Here is a 20,828-nt window from a genome sequence, read left to right on the forward strand (position 1 = left end):
GCCTTCGGCTCAGGTCATGATCTCCGGGTCCTGGGATTGAGCCCCACATCGAGCTCCCTGCTCACTGGGGAGCCTGCTTCTCTCTCTCTCTCCCTCCCTCTGCCCCTCCCCACTGCTGTGTTTTCTCTTTCTCTCAAATAAATAAATAAAATCTTAAAAAAAAAAGATTTTCAGAAAGCAACCCATTTTTCCAAGTGCACTATCGTGATGTATAAGGGTGTATGTCTGTGATGAAGGTCCGTAAGTCTGTGAATAATCAGTCAGAGGGGCTTGGGCCCCAAATAAAAGGGAACGTCTCTTTTTGGATGATCACAGTGGCATTAGGAACTCTGGCTGGTCATTCAGAAGTTGGGACAGCTCTAGGTTCTTTACCTGTGTTGTCATCTACAATTGCTTTAAGCAGTATATTGAAGGAAATGTTTATATGTAATAATTCTGTTATTTTTCCTTTTCAATAGTTGGCATCTTTAGGAAATAAAACATTTAAGCTTTAGAAATACCATTTATCATGACACAAATATTTCGGGTAATCGATATTGAACAAAAACAAAACATTTGCTACCATGATTTTGCATTCTGACCACATGTTTAATTATTAAATAAAACAAGAAGGAAAAGATAGCCCATATATACTGAGCTTGAAATGCTCATGCAGCATGCTTCCACGAGCAGTGGAAGTTAGGGGAAATGCTTGCTGTGATGTAGGAATGAAAGCAATGACTCAAAAGTGGAGTCTTTGAAAACCTGGATGCTGTTATTTTGTTCCCATGTCCAAGCTGACCATAAAGATAGCCCTGCTCCTGCCCCCCAGTCCTATGCCATGGAACCAAGTCTAGGGAGAGGGAAGCCATCCTGAGAGTGTTACAGGGCAGCATGCCCACGTGGAGATTTCTAAGAGCCAGAAGCTGGCAATGTTTCATGTGGAAAAGGATTCTGTCACCTGGAACTGTTCTAGGTAGCAATGGTGAAATGATAAATAAAATTTGACCTGAATATCTGATTTGGTCAGAATCTATAGGTGGTAGTCACTGAGGAAAACAAACTGTGAGTGAGCCTCAGGGTAGACAAGCTTGTGTGTAGCTCACAGGGAAGTTTTGCACGATTCTAAGACCACTCTGTGTGTGACAAGTGTGATATTAAACATATAACGTAAAAATATAAATATGACACGAGAGCATAGAAACATAAACAATTTAACCCGAGAGTGTGTGGTATTTAGAGTATCACAGAAAACTGAGAGGAGAAGGTGATATTTAAGTTGGTTTTAAAAAGCAGGTAGTATTTTTAGGAGAAAAGGTAGGGAAAAGATACTCCAGGCTATGGAACAACATAAGCAAAGAAATGGAGGCATGAAAATACACGACAGATTCAAGGAATTATGAGCATTCTGATATGGCTACAGTGAGAGATGACTGTTGCCTTTGGAAGCGATTAGTAAGTACCCTAAATGCCATGCTACTGAGTTTGGACTTGTACCTCATAGGCAATGAAAAGTCCTAGAAGTATTTTAAGCAAGAATATGGCATAATCAGATCTATGTTTGAGAAAAAACAAACTGCATCTTCCAATGTGGTAGTGACAAGCCACACGCAGAAAGTTAAAGAAAATTAAAAATTCAGTTCCTGAGTTGTCGTAGTCACATTTCAAGTGCTCAGTCACACAGAGACAATGCAGACAGAGAACGTTTCTATTAAGTTTTATTGGACAGTGCTGGGAAAGAGAAGGCATCGAGTGTTGGAATAGACCAATGACATCAAGCATCAGAGGAAGGGAAATCACTTAAAGGGCTATTTTCACAGTCACCCAAGGAGAGAATAGGGACTTGATGTAAGAAGAGTGGCACTGGGAATGCAAATTGAATGGATGCAGGCAAAATCAAGATATGCCTTGAGGGACCTGGGTGGCTCAGTCATTTAAGTGGCTGGCTCTTGATTTCAGCTCAGGTCATGATCTCAAGGTCCTGGGATTGAGCCCTGCATCAGGCTGCTTGATCAGCAAGGAGTCTGCTTGAGGATTCTCTCTCTCCCTCTCCCTCTGCCTCTCCCTGCTCACATGCTGTCTTTCTACAGTAAATAAATAAATCTTAAAAAAAAAAAAAAAGATATTCCTAACAGGTGACTGGAAGCTAATTGTGAAATTGAATTCCTATGCCCACGCTTCTGAGAGGAACTATTTAAGAAACAGATACAAGATTTGGTACCAAAATACTAGCTAATTTACTAGAATAGCAGATTGGAGAATGTGACTTGAATCAGAGGCCACATCCAGGTGTCTTAATACTTTAACCCTAAATCTAGATTATGGAGCCTCTATGGAAGAAAGAATTTGCCACTCTAAGGGAGTGTGGTAACCAACCTCCGTGATGGTCCCCTTAGCTTCTGGTATGGAGAGTTGTTCAGTCCCTTCTTCTTTAAATAGAGTCGAGTTGTGTAACCAATAAAATATTATGGAAATGACAGGGTAACTTCTAACTTGACATCATGGACATTGAAGCATTCACTTCCCTCTCTATTGGATTAATCATTCTGGAAAGCAGCCATACAGCAAGGACGCTTAAATAGCCCTATGGAGTAGCCCACATGGAGAGGAACTGAGGTCTCCACCAACGACAACTACTCACTTGCCAGGCATGTGTAAGCTTCCTTAGAAACAGATGCTCCAGCCCCACTCAAGCCTTCAGATGCTGCAGCCCTAGCTGACGCCTTGACTGCAGCCTCGTGAGAAACCTAGAACAGGACATGAGCCAGACACCTCGCTGATCCGTCCTTGGAATTCTGACCCCACAGAAACTGCATAATATTATAAATGTGTATTATTTTAACCAGCCAAGTTTTTAGGTAATTTTCATGCACCAATAAACATAGGGAGTTGTTCTTTATGAAGTTGATCCTTCATTCAAGGATATAAAGAAACAAGACACACATGTATATGACTCTTGAACATATTCATTCTACACAGTCAAGATATATAAGCAGATGAAAACCACGGTCTTACTACTCACATCTCCTCTCATGAAGGCCCTGGGGGAGGAGTTTTGCAAATATCAATCTAAAAGAGGAGAACATAGGCAGCAACCTCTACGACATCAGCCAAAGCAACCTTTTTCATGACACATCCCCAAAGGCAAGAGAAACAAAAGATAAAATGAATTTATGGGACTTCATCAAGATTAAAAGTTTCTGCACAGCCAAGGAAACAGTCAGAAAAACTAAGAGGCAGCCCACGGAATGGGAGAATATATTTGCAAATGACACTACAGATAAAGGACTGGTATCCAAGATCTACAAAGAACTTCTCAAACTCAATACACGAGAAACAAATAAACAAATCAAAAAATGGGCAGAAGATATGAACAGACACTTTTCCAATGAAGACATACAAATGGCTAACAGACACATGAAAAAATGTTCAAAATCATTAGCCATCAAGGAAATTCAAATCAAAACCACACTGAGATACCACCTTACGCCAGTTAGAATGGCAAAAATAGACAAGGCAAGAAACAACAATTGTTGGAGAGGATGTGGAGAAAGGGGATCCCTCCTACATTGTTGGTGGGAATGCAAGTTGGTACAGCCACTCTGGAAAACCGTGTGGAGGTCCCTTAAAAAGTTAAAAATTGAGCTACCCCATGATCCAGCCATTGCACTACTGGGTGTTTACCCCAAAGATACAGACGTAGTGAAGAGAAGGGCCATATGCACCCCAATGTTCATAGCAGCAATGTCCACAATAGCTAAATCGTGGAAGGAGCCGAGATGCCCTGCAACAGATGACTGGATTAAGAAGTTGTGGTCCATATATACAATGGAATATTACTCAGCAATCAGAAAGAATGAGTTCTCAACATTTGCTACAACATGGACGGCACTGGAGGAGATAATGCTTAGTGAAATAAGTCAAGCAGAGAAAGACAACTATCATATGATTTCTCTCATCTATGGAACATAAGAACTAGAATGATCAGTAGGGGAAGAAAGGGATAAAGAAAGGGGGGGTAATCAGAAGGGGGAATGAAACATGAGAGACTATGGACTATGAGAAACAAACTGAGGGCTACAGAGGGGAGGGGGGTGGGGGAATGGGATAGACCGGTGATGGGTAGTAAGGAGGGCACATATTGCATGGTGCACTGGGTGTTATACACAACTAATGAATCATCGAGCCTTACATCGAAAACCGGGGATGTACTGTATGGTGACTAACATAATATAATAAAAAATCATTATTAATAAAAAAAATAATAACAAATAAATAAATAAATATCCACTTACTATTGATTTCAATCGCACTCAATTTTACCCTAACTTCAGGTAAACAATATACTTTTACAGAATTATCAAGAAGTACCTTGTTAATTTTGAGTCTGAATGTTTCACTTTGTGGTTGTTTTTGTAAGCGACAAATAGGATACTATCATTTTAAACATGAAATAATGTGCCTATAGAGCCGGCCTTTTAAACATTAGTGGTAATAATAGGCTCAAACAGTAGGGAAACACAAGAAAACACAATTTCTTTGTTTATCAAATCTTATGTAAGTTATTTGCTATATGTAAACTTTCGGGATTAGCAAATTTTAAAAATTTAGTCATTCGACTTTTCCCTAATATTTTCAACTTGCCAATTCTTTCTTTCACTTAAGACTCACATCCTAACGGACTCAATTCTCTAAGCACAGGTTTCAAAAGCACGGGAAACTTGCATATATTACATAATATGTTTGTTCATGACACACTGTGTCACTGCAGTACTATTTTTCCTCTTGCCTGTACCAGGAGTAAAAGATGCAATAGAGTAATCAGCAAATATACGACTTCGTATCAACTAAAAGCACTCTACAGAAGAGGAGAGACTCCAAGGCAACAGACTTCCTACGGCAGTACTTCCCTAAGTGTACTAAGGTAATTAGCCTCAATAGGAGATAATTTGGGTTCACAGGGGTTGCTGTTGTTCTAAGTCTTCCTGGGAAATTTGGATTCTCCATTGATAGCAGTTTTAACATGTCACACTGGAGCCAGAGTGAATTAAAGTGAAGAGCTACACAGTCTAAACAAACATTCCTTCCCATTATCAGAAGCCTGACAACATAATAGCATAAACTATAGTCATGTGGTCACATTCACAAGTAATACAAGAACAATTAAAAATCAAAGAAATGCTACCCTTCCTAAACCAGACTTGAACTGGGGGTAAGCATGTTTAAAATGACCACTTTTCCTCCCCTCCCCCATAAGTTTTATAGTATGTTTTACATTGAAAAAAAAATATGGTGGTCTTTACTCGAATCATTCTCATGATTCGTCTACGTTGACGTTTTATAAAATTAAGGCAGAACGTGGTAATATGGCGATACAATTTCAGGTATTTATACCTAGAAAATACTTTAGATTTTTTTAGTAATTTTTTTTTATTTTACCAGAAGTCCACCATTATGCAAATGAATTTAGAGCTGTAATTCTACTACATTTTCCATTTTCCCCAAGGATGTTACTAAAATTTGGTTTTATTTACTATGAAGACCTTTTAAGCATATAATGGGTAATGTAGTTTACATGTTAAAAATGAAATATTTTTCCATGTAAATTTTCTTGTTTTTCTAAATAAGAGATTAAAAAAAACAACTCCTAAAAATATATTTCAGTAGTCTCCAAAGAGAAACTATTTTGTCGATAATTTCGGTATTCTAATATTCCTTCACTACTTTTAGATGAGGGTTACACAACTAATACAAGCTTGTCAGAAACAGTTTTGGCCACAGAATGTGTTCTAAAACAAACATATTTTTTCGTTGTTGCTTAAGAGGGGTTGTATTCATTATATTAAAAAAAAATCTTTTAGGCTTAGACTCTGATGGCAGATGATCTCACCTGCACACGCTTGGAGTTTCACAACCACACAATCCTGCACTTTCCAAGACCCTCATTGTCAAGTACTCTGTTTCCCGAAGTATATCCAGATTTGTCCAACCTCATTATTTTTATTCAGAAAACAAAATCAATTGCCATGATATTAAAACATCTTCAAATGAGGCTTTGTCATTTCTTCTGTAGCTTTTTCCAAGTAGGGGTTTGGCAAACAACTCACTTTATACTCAACTTGCCTTGGAAAAACAACCAAATATTGTTCTGAATTCAGGGATTGACGGTCAAGTGATAAGTGAGCAGGAAATACCAAGAAGCACCAAAATGAATAACGGTAAGAATTCAATTCCACATGTTTTTAAATACCTACTGTTTACTAAAAATTGTGCTAGGTACTGTAGGGGTTATTATAATCAGAAATATGCAGCTCTATCCTCAGCGAACAGACCAGCAGTGGGGAGATAAACTACAGGAAAATAATTATTACATAAGACACATTGTGAAATGTTAAAAGAGAAGAAAAAGAGAACAAAAAAGATACAAGTTTTGGAAAATATCCCCAGTTCAGTGATTCCCAAGCCAGGCCATACATGAGAAGCACCTAGAAAGATCTAGATTAATACTTTCCTTGACTCAATGAATAAGAATTTCTTGGGGTTGGGGGTGTGGGTGGGGGTTGGGAGAGGTAGAAACTAGAAATACATATTTTTAAAAATTTCTCCGAATAATCTTGAAGCACAATCATATTTAGAAACATTAATCCACAGTATCATAGGAACACTGTGGGATTTTACGTAACTCTATCTTTAGCCCTCCTTATTATTTTCTGCTTGGGGCTCATTCACGGGGAACTGACTCTTTCATACTAACTTCCACTTGCAAAATTCAAAACATCCCCCATGTAGTCCCACCCATCTCCAATCTCTTCGTTTACTTAGGAACCTTTCATAATTTCATATAAAATTTGTTGACATGTGCTTCCATTTTTTAATGAATTCTTAGTGATTTGTTCATGATTTTATTTTGAATGGGCTATGATTTAAGGTCATTGTGAAAATTTGTTCTTATAGTTAAATACATACACATATTTATCTATACAAATCTATATATAACACAGATTCATACACACATCTATGTATGTATACTAAGATTTTACATACATACATGTTTATACATTTCCCCACATCACATAGTCTTGTACCTTGTAGTGGTGGTAGTGGTAAGTGGCTTAGTGATAGAAAATTTTGGAAAACATTAGCAAAATACTTTTCACAAGCATGAAGTTTATTTTCTTCCATTACAATATTTGTTAAAGTTCAAAGTTTATTTGATTTCTTTTTAATTGTTCAGAATTTAATATTTCTTCTAAGCTGAGAAAACTTGTGTAAGTATTAATAAAGCAAGGAAGCAAAGTTCCCACGAAAGCGTAATTATAAAATATTTTTTCATTAACACATACATATGGCCAAAGCCCAATACCAATTCATGAAAAATGGCATTATTTCAAATCTGTAAGGTCATTTGACAAATAGGTAAAAAAGGCTATGAAATGTTTGTGACAGCACTACGGAGTTCAACCAGCCGGATTTGGAGTGAGATAAAGGAACTTTAACCAAGAGCTCCCTGTGGGAAATAATAAATTTCTCTCCTTCTTGGGAGAAAAACAACAACATCAACAACAGAAGTTCCATGATGCAGATGAATGGGGGAAGGGAAGAACAGACTGAAATTCTGGCACTGTGTTCTTTCCAGTGAAAGCCATTGTGCCAAGGCTATTAAATTCTTCCTGGCTAAAAAGACTCAAGCTTAATCATACCATGCTTCCAGACCATGCAGATTTCTGATCCAAAACAATTTTATTTCCAGCCCATAACACAATGAAAAATACCTCTGGGTCAAGGCAAAAGAAAAAAATAAAGATGCAATGGGTATCACATTCTGTAAAAATTCCCCAGTAGAGGAAGATGTCAGTAGAAAGCTGGGACATTAAAATAGTCCAAATGGTCCCTTGAGTATTGCTAAAATCTATAATACAGCTTTCAGTTTCTGATAGTCACCCCTGGAGTAATGACATGAACAACGAAGTAAACAATAGTCTTAGGCTCATCTCATTTTATTTTAGCCATTATTTTAGGGTTTTAACCTAAATATTGTGTATATAGGAAAAATTATGTTACTTTATGCATGGGCTGACTTTATTTATTTATTTATTTATTTCCCCAGAAATTTTCCCAGAAAATGATGGCCAACTCAGGAAAGGTATTTACAGATTTAATAATTATTCAATCCACAAGTATTTACTGAATATGGGCTTTAACTAACCTCAAAACAAGGTCTACAGGAGGAAAAGAGCAGGCCTGGGTGGCGGTCTTGGACTTTGAGAGAACCCTGTTCAGTGAAAGAAGGCAAAGAATGCACCTGAAACAAGATTAATAGACATAGAAGGAGGTGATTCTAAGTGGCCAGAAACATGAGCTGTCCCTGTGTTGCCTCTTGACATCCAGCCTTGACTTTGTTATGAATTGGGTGGAGCCAATTGTAGAGAAGACAAAGATGGGAAACGTAGCAAACAGCACCATCACTTCTTTGGATTAGACTGAAACTATTCCAAATTTTAATCACACACACACACACACACACACACACACACACATAAAAAACCCTTTATACTCAGTTTTACAAAAGTAAGATCATCTGGTCGTTTGAAATCGGCTTGTGCATAAAAGGAGAGAGGCAGTATGCTATTTGTATATGTTTGACAGATTCTTGTATTTTAAAATCACTACAATCATAAAGGAATTCTAGCAGAATGATTCATATGAAGTGGGCTAAGTAATAAAATCACTGCCATTAGAACTTGAATGAGTTTCTCTCTAGAAATTCCTAATGTGGGGAGTAATTTTAATTTGACACTCTGCCCATTAAATGACTTCCATTAAACTGTGAACTCCTTGAGAAAAAAAGAATATCTCTTCTTAGTTTTGTACAATACTTAATGCACTCAGAGAGTTAGGTGGTTTTTTTTTTTTTTTTTTTTTTGATTGTTTGTTTTTAAGAGAGTTTAGTTTTTAAAAAGTATTAGTTAGGGATACCTGGGTGGCTCAGTCAGTTAGGTGTCTGCCTTCAGCTTAGGTCATGGTCCCAGGGTCTTGGGATCGAGCCCCACATTGGGCTCCCTGCTCAACAGGGAGCCTGCTTCTCCCTCTGCCTGCCCCTCTGTCTACTTGTGCTCTCTCTCTGTTAAATAAATAAATAAAATCTTTTTAAAAATTTTAAAAAATTTTGTTAAAAAATAAAATAAAAAGCATTAGTTAGGCTAATAAAAAATTATTTTTAAAAGGTACGCCTAACAGCCATCTTCAATGCACCATGCCCAAAATTATATTCTTGATCTTGCCCAAACTGTTCTTCCTTCCCATAGGTAGCTACATCTCAGTAAATGGCAATTTCTTCCTATCTGAGCTCGGGCCCAAATCTTTGTAGCTATCCTGGACTCCTTTCCTTCTCCCACATTTGCATCTGATCCATCAGCAAATCCTATCAGCTCCTATTAGGGCAGAGGCTAAGCTGCTCTAATAAGGAGACCACAAAATAGAGGCTTAAGACCTCAGAAGTTAGTTCTTTGTTGGACAAGAGCTTGAGAAAGTAGCTCTTCAGGTCTCCAGGGCAGTGGCGGATCTGTCTGCCTCAACGCATTAAGGTGCTCGAGTCATTGTCATGTCCGGAAAGAATGGAGGAAAGAGGAGAAGCAAATGCAAAGGAACCGTCTTTAGGAAGAGAGCTGGGAGCTGACATATAGCACCTCCACTTAACATCCCACTGATGAGAACCTAGTCCCATGGACACTCTGCTACAAGCTTGGACGTGTAGTTTCTAGCTGGGCATCCTTATGTCCAGGAAGGAGAGAAAAGATGCAGGAGGACGGCCAGTGAGTGTTCTCTGCCACAAATTTGTATTTGCAAAATATATTTGGTCTCCAGTTACTTAACATCTCCACCTCTAAACACGACTGTGCTGCTGGAAGCCCCAAAATTCATCACCCGTAACTATTGTTACTGCTTCTGCGCTGGCCTCTCAATCTGTTCACATTCAGTCAATGATGGTGTTAAAACTCACATTGGACCGGGGCATTCTTCTGCTCTCACTCGCAATAACTTCCCACCTCACTCTCAGTAAAAGCACATGGGTTGGTTCTGCTGTTTCTAGAGCTCAGCTCTTACTCATACGGTGGGCCACCTGGCTCCAAACAGAGCCTGCGTGCTCCTGCCTCGGTCCAGCACTTTCTTCCTCCAGCTCTCCCTGAAGGTCACCTCCCATCTTTATGTTGCTTCAAAAGGACCCCATCCTGGCAACGCCTTGCCTGGACACCCTGTTTAAAATTGCATCTCTGCTGCCACCTTAATACCCTTACCACCCTCCTTCCCTGTTTTATCTTTGTTCTCAGCACCTTCTCTCCTTTTTTTTTTAAGTTTTATTATGTTATGTTAGTCACCATAGAGTAATGTCCTCAGAACCTTCTAGCATATTATGTATTTTACTCAATGTTGTTGATTCTGCTGGCTCCTTCCTTTCCTCCCCACCTCCAGAAGGTAAGCTCCAGGACAGTAGGTGTTTTTGTCTGTTTTGTTCTCTGAACCTTGTATAGCGTCTGGACTATAGTAAATGCTCAATAAATACTTTTGAGTGAATTATAGGGAAAAATAAACGTATAACCTCAGGCATCGGACTTCCCCTTTAAAACATCACCTCGTAAATACTTAAAGGATATAAGGAATCAATCTTATAATAATCATGCTGTGAAGCTCTACAACTAGGAGCTAAACATTGAATGAGCTGTGGAAGGAAACAGAGACCTGAAATTGGGAGATTTTATGTTTATTGCCATTCTGAGACTAACCTATTTGTGAAATTAAACAACTGATTTCCTTCCTATTTGCCCTGGTTTTCTTGGCTCAGTGAAATATGCTTCAGATTTACAGGGATTTAGAAACTTAAATATGTGAAAAATTCAATGCAATATCTCAAAAGTATTTGCATATAATTATCTTTAAGTTTATAACCTTTGTTAAAGTGAAAGAGTACCAAAGAATTTGGTAATTTCAAACAGTATATCCGTAACAGTATGGGTAATTTGTACAGATCAGTCTTTTTCTATTTTGTGTTTATCTCTCGGGTTATAGTGAACCCCAAGGATGCCCTGAATATGTTTAATAAAGTAATCATAGTAATAGTAATTGAGAACTTTGGGATTTGACTTGATTATTTTTACGTGTTATATTAAATCCTTATAGAAGCCCTTTGAGGTAGGTACTTACAGAGACATGCAGGATATGATTATACCTGACCTTAACAATTAAAATAATAATAAAATATGTATAATTTGATAACTTAAAAAATTTCAATTTTGACACTAACGCACAATTAACAAAAAAGTGTAAATATAAAATAAGTATATTTTTGAGATGAGTATTTACTTACATGAGGTACTCCACTTTCCTTCCATAATCTGTTATTTTCTCAAGTTCGACCAATAAAGAATGTCCAAGTAGATGTAAAATGCGAAAAGTAATAGCTGTTAAAATCGTTTCCCCTTTTACACTATGATAAAGATGCAATGTGTGGCAGAGGTCACTAACTCAAAACTAAACAAATTTCCAACTAACTCAAATTGCTCTAGTTTTCTTTCCTAAATTAGAAAGAAAGGAAAAAAAAGAATATGAGTTTGTCTGCACATTAACTACACAAAGCCTCACAAATAAGGTTTTTTTCATATGTAATTTATAAGAGTGACAGACTTAGAAAAAGCAGCCGATCATGAATTAAATGACAGTGTGTGGAATGATCAAGGAAACAACCCAGATTCCTGCTAATTTAGTTTCAGGAGATGATAATAATGTTTTTTATCTCCAACTTGGCTCAAGTTTGGGGAAAAAAAATTTTCCCCAGGAAATTTTAGCCCAGCTGCAGCAATTGATGTTTACTGACTGTACCCTCATTTCTCAAGTTTCGCTACTTAATACACGTTCTCTCATTCACACGCATTCGAATGGTTGTTCAGAATTGAATCAACAACTTTGATGGAGTTAATATCTCTGCCGGCCTTTCACAAAATGCCCTTGTTACTCCAGAAGATGGACAAGAACCAGAATAGACTTACCCAGTTTCCTAGCTACTGCAATTGAGACAATCAAAAACAGTGTTTGACTCTCCCCTTTTCTTAAGACGCCACAGAGGGAGCACAAATTTCAAAAAGGACACAATACAAGTCTTCAGGAATAGAATTTATCATATTCTAAAAAAAAAAAAAAAACCTTTTAAAAATGACATCTCAAACCTCCTATTATTTTATGGGCAAGCCTGGACACACTCACAAAACTTGTGATTGCTACAGAATTCTCAACGATGGTGGCCATAATAAAATTCTTGACAGTATTATTCTTAACACAAACAACAGATAACTTCACATTCATTGAAATGAAAATGTAAAAGCTTTCTGGATGTTAAAAAAATAATTTAATGGCTTTTTGCAAGTCTTCTCTGTTAAATTTATATTGATTATGGAAGTTTTAGTATGAACATTACTTTCATTAAGTTTTTTAATGGTAGCTAAGAGAAGTATGGCTAAAAAAATTCCAGAGTGTTCTTGGGTTTAAAGGGTCACTTCCTTAATAGATTGGAGTTGTGTCAAATCTACTTTAAAATGAGATGGTACATATAAAAACACTTTGAAAAGTTAAAAGCATCATATAAATGCAAGACCTTTCATAGATTGAGACCTTATTTTGGAAGCACTTAACTATAATTACAAACGCTGATAAATGAAAAAATAAGGCACCAAAATGCTTTCATTGCCTTTTCCCCAGTGCAAGTACATTTGCTGATGAGGAGAAATCCATGTCATACATTAATGTGGCAAGACCATTTAAATACCAAACCTGTAACAAGTATTCAAATCTGAGTTCTCCTTTGAACTGAATCCCGAATGAATGCTCCCCACCACACACACACTTTTGGCCCTGTATCAATAGAAGTTTGTTTCAATAATTTTTTAAAAATTATGGTATTTTAATGAACATAACGATAAAAATTATGTCTTTCAAAAATGATTCACTTTTCCAAAGCGACTTTGAAAACCAATAATCTTCTCCTGACTTACTGTCCTCCTCAAAGGGCAGGGATGGTTCCTTTTACTTCTCTACTTCAACAGCAAAAGTAATGTTCAAAAATGTACCATCCATGGAGTATTAAGAATCAACATCATACCAAAAAATTAGTATGTCCTCAGGTTGTGCCTGTGAAGCTCTGAGATAGCGCTATCTCCCTCTACTGGCTAAATTAGCGTCCAGTTTCTGAGTTCCGGTGACCTAGAGACTGATGCCCCTTCCCCCAAACAAGGAAGAAAACCGAAGAGAGCGGCTCTGGCTGTGTGCTAGGCTTCCAGAAGCAGCCCTGTGCTAAACAAGGCTGGGAATTTTCTTTCCATCTGAAGGAAGGAAAAAGAAAGAGAAAGAAAGGAAGAAAGGAAGAAAGGAAGAAAGGAAGAAAGAAAGAAAGAAAGAGAGAGAGAGAGAGAGAGAGAGAAAGAAAGAAAGAAAGAAAGAAAAGAAAAGAAAAGTGATTACCATGAATAAAGACACACTGATTAAAAAAAAAAAAAAAGGAAGTATTTTTCTTAAAATTTTTTTTTTAAAAGTACCAGGACTATTCTTGAAGATTAAATGCAAATGCAGTGTTCTATGGGCACAGTGTGACTTTTCACAGGCTAAATAAAAAAGAAGCCATTTGTAGAATACAGTCACAGCAAATCTCATGGATGAGAACGTGTGGACGTTAGGAATACATATCCGATATTTGCCTTCTTGATAAATGGCTCATTAGGGCACTACTACTAGAAGTCGGGAAAGGCAGGACCTGGCTTTAGGTATTTTAAGTGGCATTTCATGTTTTCTTTCAGTTCAGAGGGTTAAACAGGTAAGTGGTTTCACATGTTGGTCCTTCCTAAAAATTGAGGACAGAAATGATGAGCTGGTCACTTTTTTAAAGGTGGAAAAAAAACGAGGTAGAATCCACGATCTCTGGAGACACAGCCCCGCCGTAAGTGGAACCTTCTGACGACGGGGGCCGCGGGAGTCAGCAGCTGGGTTCTGTCACCCTGACTGGGGCGGCCTTGTTAGTGTAGCGTGACCCCTGGAGCGCTCGCACAGATAATACCGGCACCTCTCTCCACTCTAATCTCCTCCCCGTCTGAGCAATTCAGCAGGAGATAGGGGCAGTAAGGCCATATTATTCCAAACAACATTTAGCTGAATGGTAGCTGAAGATTGTGACAGCAAAAGACAAATTCTCCCAGTCAAATACGTTCCTTCCCAGAAAAGTTTCCTGTTTTCATACTTGTGAGACACAGAAACGTCATTAAAATGGAACCCAAATGGAAATCCCACACCATCCTTAGCTGAACCTAGGAAAGCTGAAAGTTCAGTCAGAATTTTCTGGAAGCCTCTTATGCTACAGCAGGCTATCCTAAACACCACCAAATGTCCAGATAGAGACCAGTGCATCCCTTCATGGGTTTGCATGTTTGGTTGGTGGTGTGCTCTGTCTCCAGATGCATACGGATACCCTGTTCGTGCATGGCCTATTTAAATACTTGGTGGCCTGCAGTCATTCTTCCTGGGATGAGACAGTGTTACGAGCACATAACCAGGGTCAAAACTCTAAATGCCAGGGGTAGAGTGCTACTTTTCCTATTAGTGATACAACCTGCCCTACATTGAGACACCAGTGAACGTGTTTCTCACAGTCCGAGTTAGCAAAAGTTAAAAACGTCCTTAAATTCGGAGAGCTCATTCTCAGGGCTGTAGTTGTACCCTAGCCTTCTTTTATATTTCTAAGTGGGAACTGAAACAAATCACTATCTAATGTATGGAAGGCGAATTAGGAGCCCTCCCTGTGGTTGCTTTTTCTCTTTCTGTTGTTTTTCCTTTCAAAATATACAGCAACAGGATTTCGCTCTGATGTTCTAATAATCCAATTTGGGTTTTAAATTCTGGCAATAGGACTTATGGGAAAAAAAAAATAAACTATCTCTCCGGTAATCGGCAATGTCTGGTGTTCTGAAATAAGGTCAGATAGTGATCAGAGATGATTCTTTCCTGTGACGGGGCACTGTGTTTTGGGAAAGGCTGATTATTCTTTTAGTTTTGCCTGCGTAAAACATGACCTGACTTGTATGCTAACATTGGTTTGAATGCTACAGCCGGTGTCTCTCACACCTTTGAGGCTCACGATAGCGATTTATTATGAATGATGCTGACCATTTAAAGAATCTCCTTTCAGGAAAGTGTGCATATTACGCACTTCCGAAGAGGTTAATATATCAATAAAGAGCTATTTTCTCTATCATTCTTTTAAACAACATCATTCTTTTAAACAGACTTGTTTAATAATGAGGAGTAGATTTCCCTTACTGAATAGTATGTTATATAGCATTGGAATTCATACTTCATCTGAGAAAACTAGATTTTCCACATGTCAACTGAAATAGGTTTGTGTGACCTTGTTCTGTTGGTCAAAAAAAGTAAGCTCGCTCCTGTGCGTGTGAAAGAGGGGGCAGTAGAGATGGTCATTCACTCTTGCACACTAAAGCAAATCATTTGTTGAATCTGCCCTATAAATCTTTATAGATTTTGAAACATGACCAATTAACCCATTCTCATCAGAACGATTTGATCAATTTATTAACAGCTATATCTTTGTCATTTTTGTCACAGTAACGAAAGGGGGAATTTTATTAATCATAAACACACTCACTCTTTCATCCTAACTAGGAGCATATCATCTTACAACTGGAACTTGGTCTTTTTCAAGTCAATCCCTTTATTTTACCGAGTCAGACACAGAACCAAAGAGGTGAGATAATAATCCTTTGAGTTCACCAAACTGATTATCATGGGAGCTCATGATCCATCCAGGTCTGCTGAATGAGTCTGCCCTTTCTACCTCGATCTGTTATACTTGACGATTTTAAGCTATTTGTGATAAGTCAGCAAATAAATGGATAAATAGAAATACAAACCTCTTTTTATAGTTAAAACACATCCGAATAAAATTATAGAAGGAGTCGGATTTTTAAAAACAGGCAAAAGAGGCAATCTGTGCAGGGCACTGAGCTGTAGAAATTACTGGAATAAATAAGAAATGTGATGCCAGGAAACTAGGGTTTCTGCAGAACGCTTTGTACATAACTGATAAACAGTAACTTGGTCCTGCTCTTGGTGAAAATGAAAACATTCTTTGCCCATACCAACCTATCTGAGTATTTTATTTTGGCTGTGTTTCACGAGTTGCCAGGGAGTGCCAGGGACACTTTGCTATAATTCGGAAACAAGTAATACAAGGCTCTACTGAAAGCTGATTTATTATTGAAATAATCATTTAAATTTTAAGTTGTTTAACATACTTTCAGAGAAATTGTCTATTTCAGAACATCAAAGATGCAAATTAAAAAACAAAAAAGTGAGATGAATAAGAAGATTTTACAGACACCAAAGTCACCAGAAAACAAACAATTATGTTATTTGGAATTAACCGCATAATTATATTTATTCCAATAGTGAGTGATGAAGAAATTCAAATAAAAGATAATTTCCAGAATCTTAAAATGTTATCTTTTTAATGGGGAGGAAAACCCCATGTATGTTATCAATAGCAACAGTAACAAAAACTGCTTAGAATTAAACATAACATGAAATATCCTAATCCTACATAGAGAAAACCATAAAACACTACTGAAGGCAAAATATTCTTGAAGATATGAAAGACATTCCTTGTTCTAGGACTGGATGTCTCAAAATATTGAGATGCCAGTTCTCTATTCGTTAACTTGTAAATTTGATGTGATCCTGATAAAAATACCAATGGCCTTTTGTTTTTTAACAGAGCTAGATAAGTTTGTGTTTAAGTTCACGTGAAGCAGTAAAAATGGAATGCTAGCTAGAAAAACCAAAAGGAAGAAGGAGGCCTATGAGATAATAGAACATACTACAAAGCACCTGTAATTGACACAGTATGACACTGGTGTATGCCTAGATAGATACCCAATAGAACAGAATAGAAAATCCAGAAATAATCTTCTATACACAGAAACCTGGTATATGATAAATAGGTTGCTCTCTAATCACTGAGGCAAGGCGTGTTTTGTTGTTAATAAATATATTGGAACAACTGGTTAGCCATTTTGGGAAAAATAAAACTAGATTCAATTTCTTGCACCATAGATGAGAATAAACCCCAAATCGATCAGAGAACTCCAAGTAAACATGACATACATACAGGCATTAGACAAGAAAGTGGGTAAATTCTTCTCTAACCTGAGTAAAAGGAATTTCTAATTATGAATAAAAGTCCAGATGCAATAAAAGAATGTTAAGTTGTATTACATAAATTAAAAAGTTATATGGCAAAAAAACAAAAACCAAAAAAAAAACCCAGAAACCAACAGAAAAACAGACAAAAAAGCCCCACACAAAATGCAAATATTATAAACAACACTTGAAAGACAAATGATGAATTGGAGAAAATATTTATAAAAACAGTATAGAGAGGGTTAATTTCCCTGATATTCAAAGAAATTATAAAAATTGAAGAATCTTATAGAAAAAAAATCCAACAACACGAACAGACTGGTCACAAAAGACATAAAAATTACCCTTAAACATAGGAAAGATATCCATCCACCTTAAGTTAGAGAAACAACTAAATTACAGAGAAAACCTATTTCCTACCCATCCGGTTTACAAAAGAAAAAAAAATCAAAGCTTGACAATACATTCTTCTGATGATGATATTGAGAAACTGACATTTTCATACAATGCTGGGGGAATGAAAAATGGTATAATCCTTCTAGAATGAAATTTGCCAATATCTAACAAAACTACTCGGTCATTTAATATTGTAGGAGTTTACCAAAAAGATATACTCTAACCATATGAAGAAGAAAAATATATAGACATGCAAGATTATTCACTATGGGGACACCTGGGTGCCTCAGTCAGTTAATCATCTGCCTTTGGCTCAGGTCATGATCCCAGGGTCCTGGGATCAAGCCCTGCACTGGGCTCCCTGCTCGGCAGGGAGCCTGCTTCTGCCTCTCCCTCTGCCATTCCCCCTGCTTATGCTCTCTCACTCTCCATGTCTCTCAAATAATTAATTAATTAATTAAATATTTTTTAAAAAATTAAAGATTATTCACTACAGCAATTGAAATTACAAAAATATTGGAAATTATCTAAATGTCTAAGCATAAGAATGGGTTCGGTTAATCATATCACAAATACTCAATGCAGCACTATGCAGTTGTTTAAAAAATGGATTTAAAAGTAATGATTTCTAGGAGACACTGTGAAGTGAAAAGTGCAAATGCAAAATAACATGTATGTACACTACTTTTTGTGTAAGAATGAGGGGAAAGTAAAAAAACACTCACACACACACATATGTATATCTTATCTTTACATTAAAAAAAACATGCACACACAGAATGGGTAAACCAGCAAAAAATGAAGTTGATTACCTACAACGTGTGGGGGAAAACAAGAGGGGCCACAGAAAGAAGTGACACTTCTCTGAGTTTTTGTAAATTTTGACTCTCTGAAAGTATGTTAATGTTAGTAATCAAAAAGTAAAATTGAATCAGCAAGAATGAGAAGGCAGTTCTTATATTAAAGCAAAAAGAAGTAAATGAACTAGATAGAGTGTATTTCAAACGACTCAATCGTCACACTGAAGGAAGGTAGAGAACTAAGCTAAGGGAGGTCTCCTGCCTCTAGTAGATTACTGAGTATTACCTGGTAAATGTGGAGACAGTAATAGAGCTGGAAAATCATCATTTTGCAGCCAACATATTATAAAGACTGGTTCAGGCAAAAATCACTCAGAGGAGCTCAATCATGAGGGGATTTTGATGAGGAGCGGCACATTTGCATGGACCTGAAAATGTATCCCACAGATTGCTATTACTTAGGGAAAATAGGAATACCTGTACAATGGAGAAACCAGACAACACCCTGAGAGGGTGATCAAAATTAACACCACCAGTGAGAGGGAGATGGACACAGTGTCCTGAGAAGGCGACCGCTTCTTCTGTGTAATATTTCAGTGGAGGCCACGTATATGTAACTTCAGTCTAATCACAAAACACAGTGGACAAATGAACATGGGGGAGCATTCTATTTTTCAAAATGGGGGATTGTTCTTCAAAAATGTCAATGTCATCGAAAGACAAAGAAAAGCTGAGGAGATCTTCCAGATCAAAAGAAGTTTCAGCAATATGATGACTAAATGTCATACTTGATCCCGGAGTGGATCCAGTACGGGAGGAAAAATGATGTTATAGAGGACATTATTAGGTCAATTGATGGATTTGGAATACAGCAGCTCAATGTGTTGAAGTTGATAGAGTACGTGGTTATATAACTAAATATTCTTATTCTTAAGAAATACATCCTAAGGCATTCTGTATGTGATTCTTTTTTTGCAATTCTTCTTCAAGTTTGTTATTATTTACAAATGAAAAGTTCTTTTTTAAATAGCTTGTAGATAACACATATAATAATACCTAATTTGGGTATAAAGATACAAACATTTTAACTCACATAAAATCAATTTATTATCCCCAATATGTAGCAAATGTTAGTTTGAGGGATACCAAATGTTGGCCTGGCTGGCGTTGCCCTAGATATTAGTGGACTTGTGAAGTAAGCTAAGTCTCTCTTGATATTGTTTGTGTCTCCTGAAAATTAGAACTCAAAACCAACCAACAGAAACAAACTTCTGGACTACTTCTGACCCATAAGAAAAACCCACTTGGGTATTGTAAAGAAAACGTTAAAATGCCTGAAAAAGCAATAAAGTCATCTTAGAACCCTTAATAGTCAGTGAGTGAAAATATAGAGAGTTAGACCTGATATTCAGTTTTAGGACAGCACAGTTCAAAAATGTTTAGAGAAAAAAATGTTTGACCCCAAAATGGGAATCCCTGGAAGGGAGTCCAGAATGTTTGAGAAGCTATGATGACCTCATAAAGGCAATCTTCACTGATGAAGAGTAAAAGGAGAGACACAAGTAGGATAAGATTGCAATGTGTAATCATTTATGAACTCAAAAAAATGAAAATAAACATAAAGGGAAAGAAAAATAAAGACAAGTAGCTGCATAAGAAAGAACGAGTGAAATAGGGCGGTGAGGACATGTAAAACTAATGTCAGGAAGACTAATGTCCCTGATGAAGGGAGGCTTGCTCACCCTTCCCCAACAATGGTAAATAAAACAATTTTTTTTCCTGAAGCTATTATGAAGCAAAAAATAAAGGAATAGAGAACACTTATCTTAGCTTGACTGGTCGTGAATGAGACATTGCCTGAGCTGAATTTTATAAGAAAAGTTCAAGAAATAAGAATCAAGAGGATTTCTATGTAGAGGGATTGCCACAAGCCATGCCACAAAGGTATGGAGTTGAGAAGGAACCGTAAGGGCTCTGTTGGAAGGTGCAGAGGATGAGGTCAGAACACTCAGGTAGGAACCAGGTTATGCCTGATGCACCACACCATGGATTTCAGATTTTTGTCCTACAACTGGGAGATGGGGACCATTGCAAGTTTCTATTATTATTAGCATTTACAATTATGGGATTTATCCAAGCATCATTTTAGCCACTTCCCACAAACTTTGATTTGTTACATTTCCATTATCATTTTGCTCAAAACGTTTTTGGATTTACTTTATGATATTTTCATTGACTCATGAATCATTTAGAAGTGTGTCGATTTGTAAAATATTGTGGGTCTTTCTTGATAATGATTTATTATTCCTTTTTAATTGAATTCCTCTGAGGTCAGAGAACATTCTCTGCAAATTTTACCTCTTAAAATCAATTTGAGAATTATTTTGCTACCCAGGATATGATCTA

The sequence above is a fragment of the Ursus arctos genome, unplaced genomic scaffold, assembly GCF_023065955.2.
Source record: "Ursus arctos isolate Adak ecotype North America unplaced genomic scaffold, UrsArc2.0 scaffold_11, whole genome shotgun sequence".
Lineage (NCBI taxonomy): Eukaryota > Metazoa > Chordata > Mammalia > Carnivora > Ursidae > Ursus > Ursus arctos.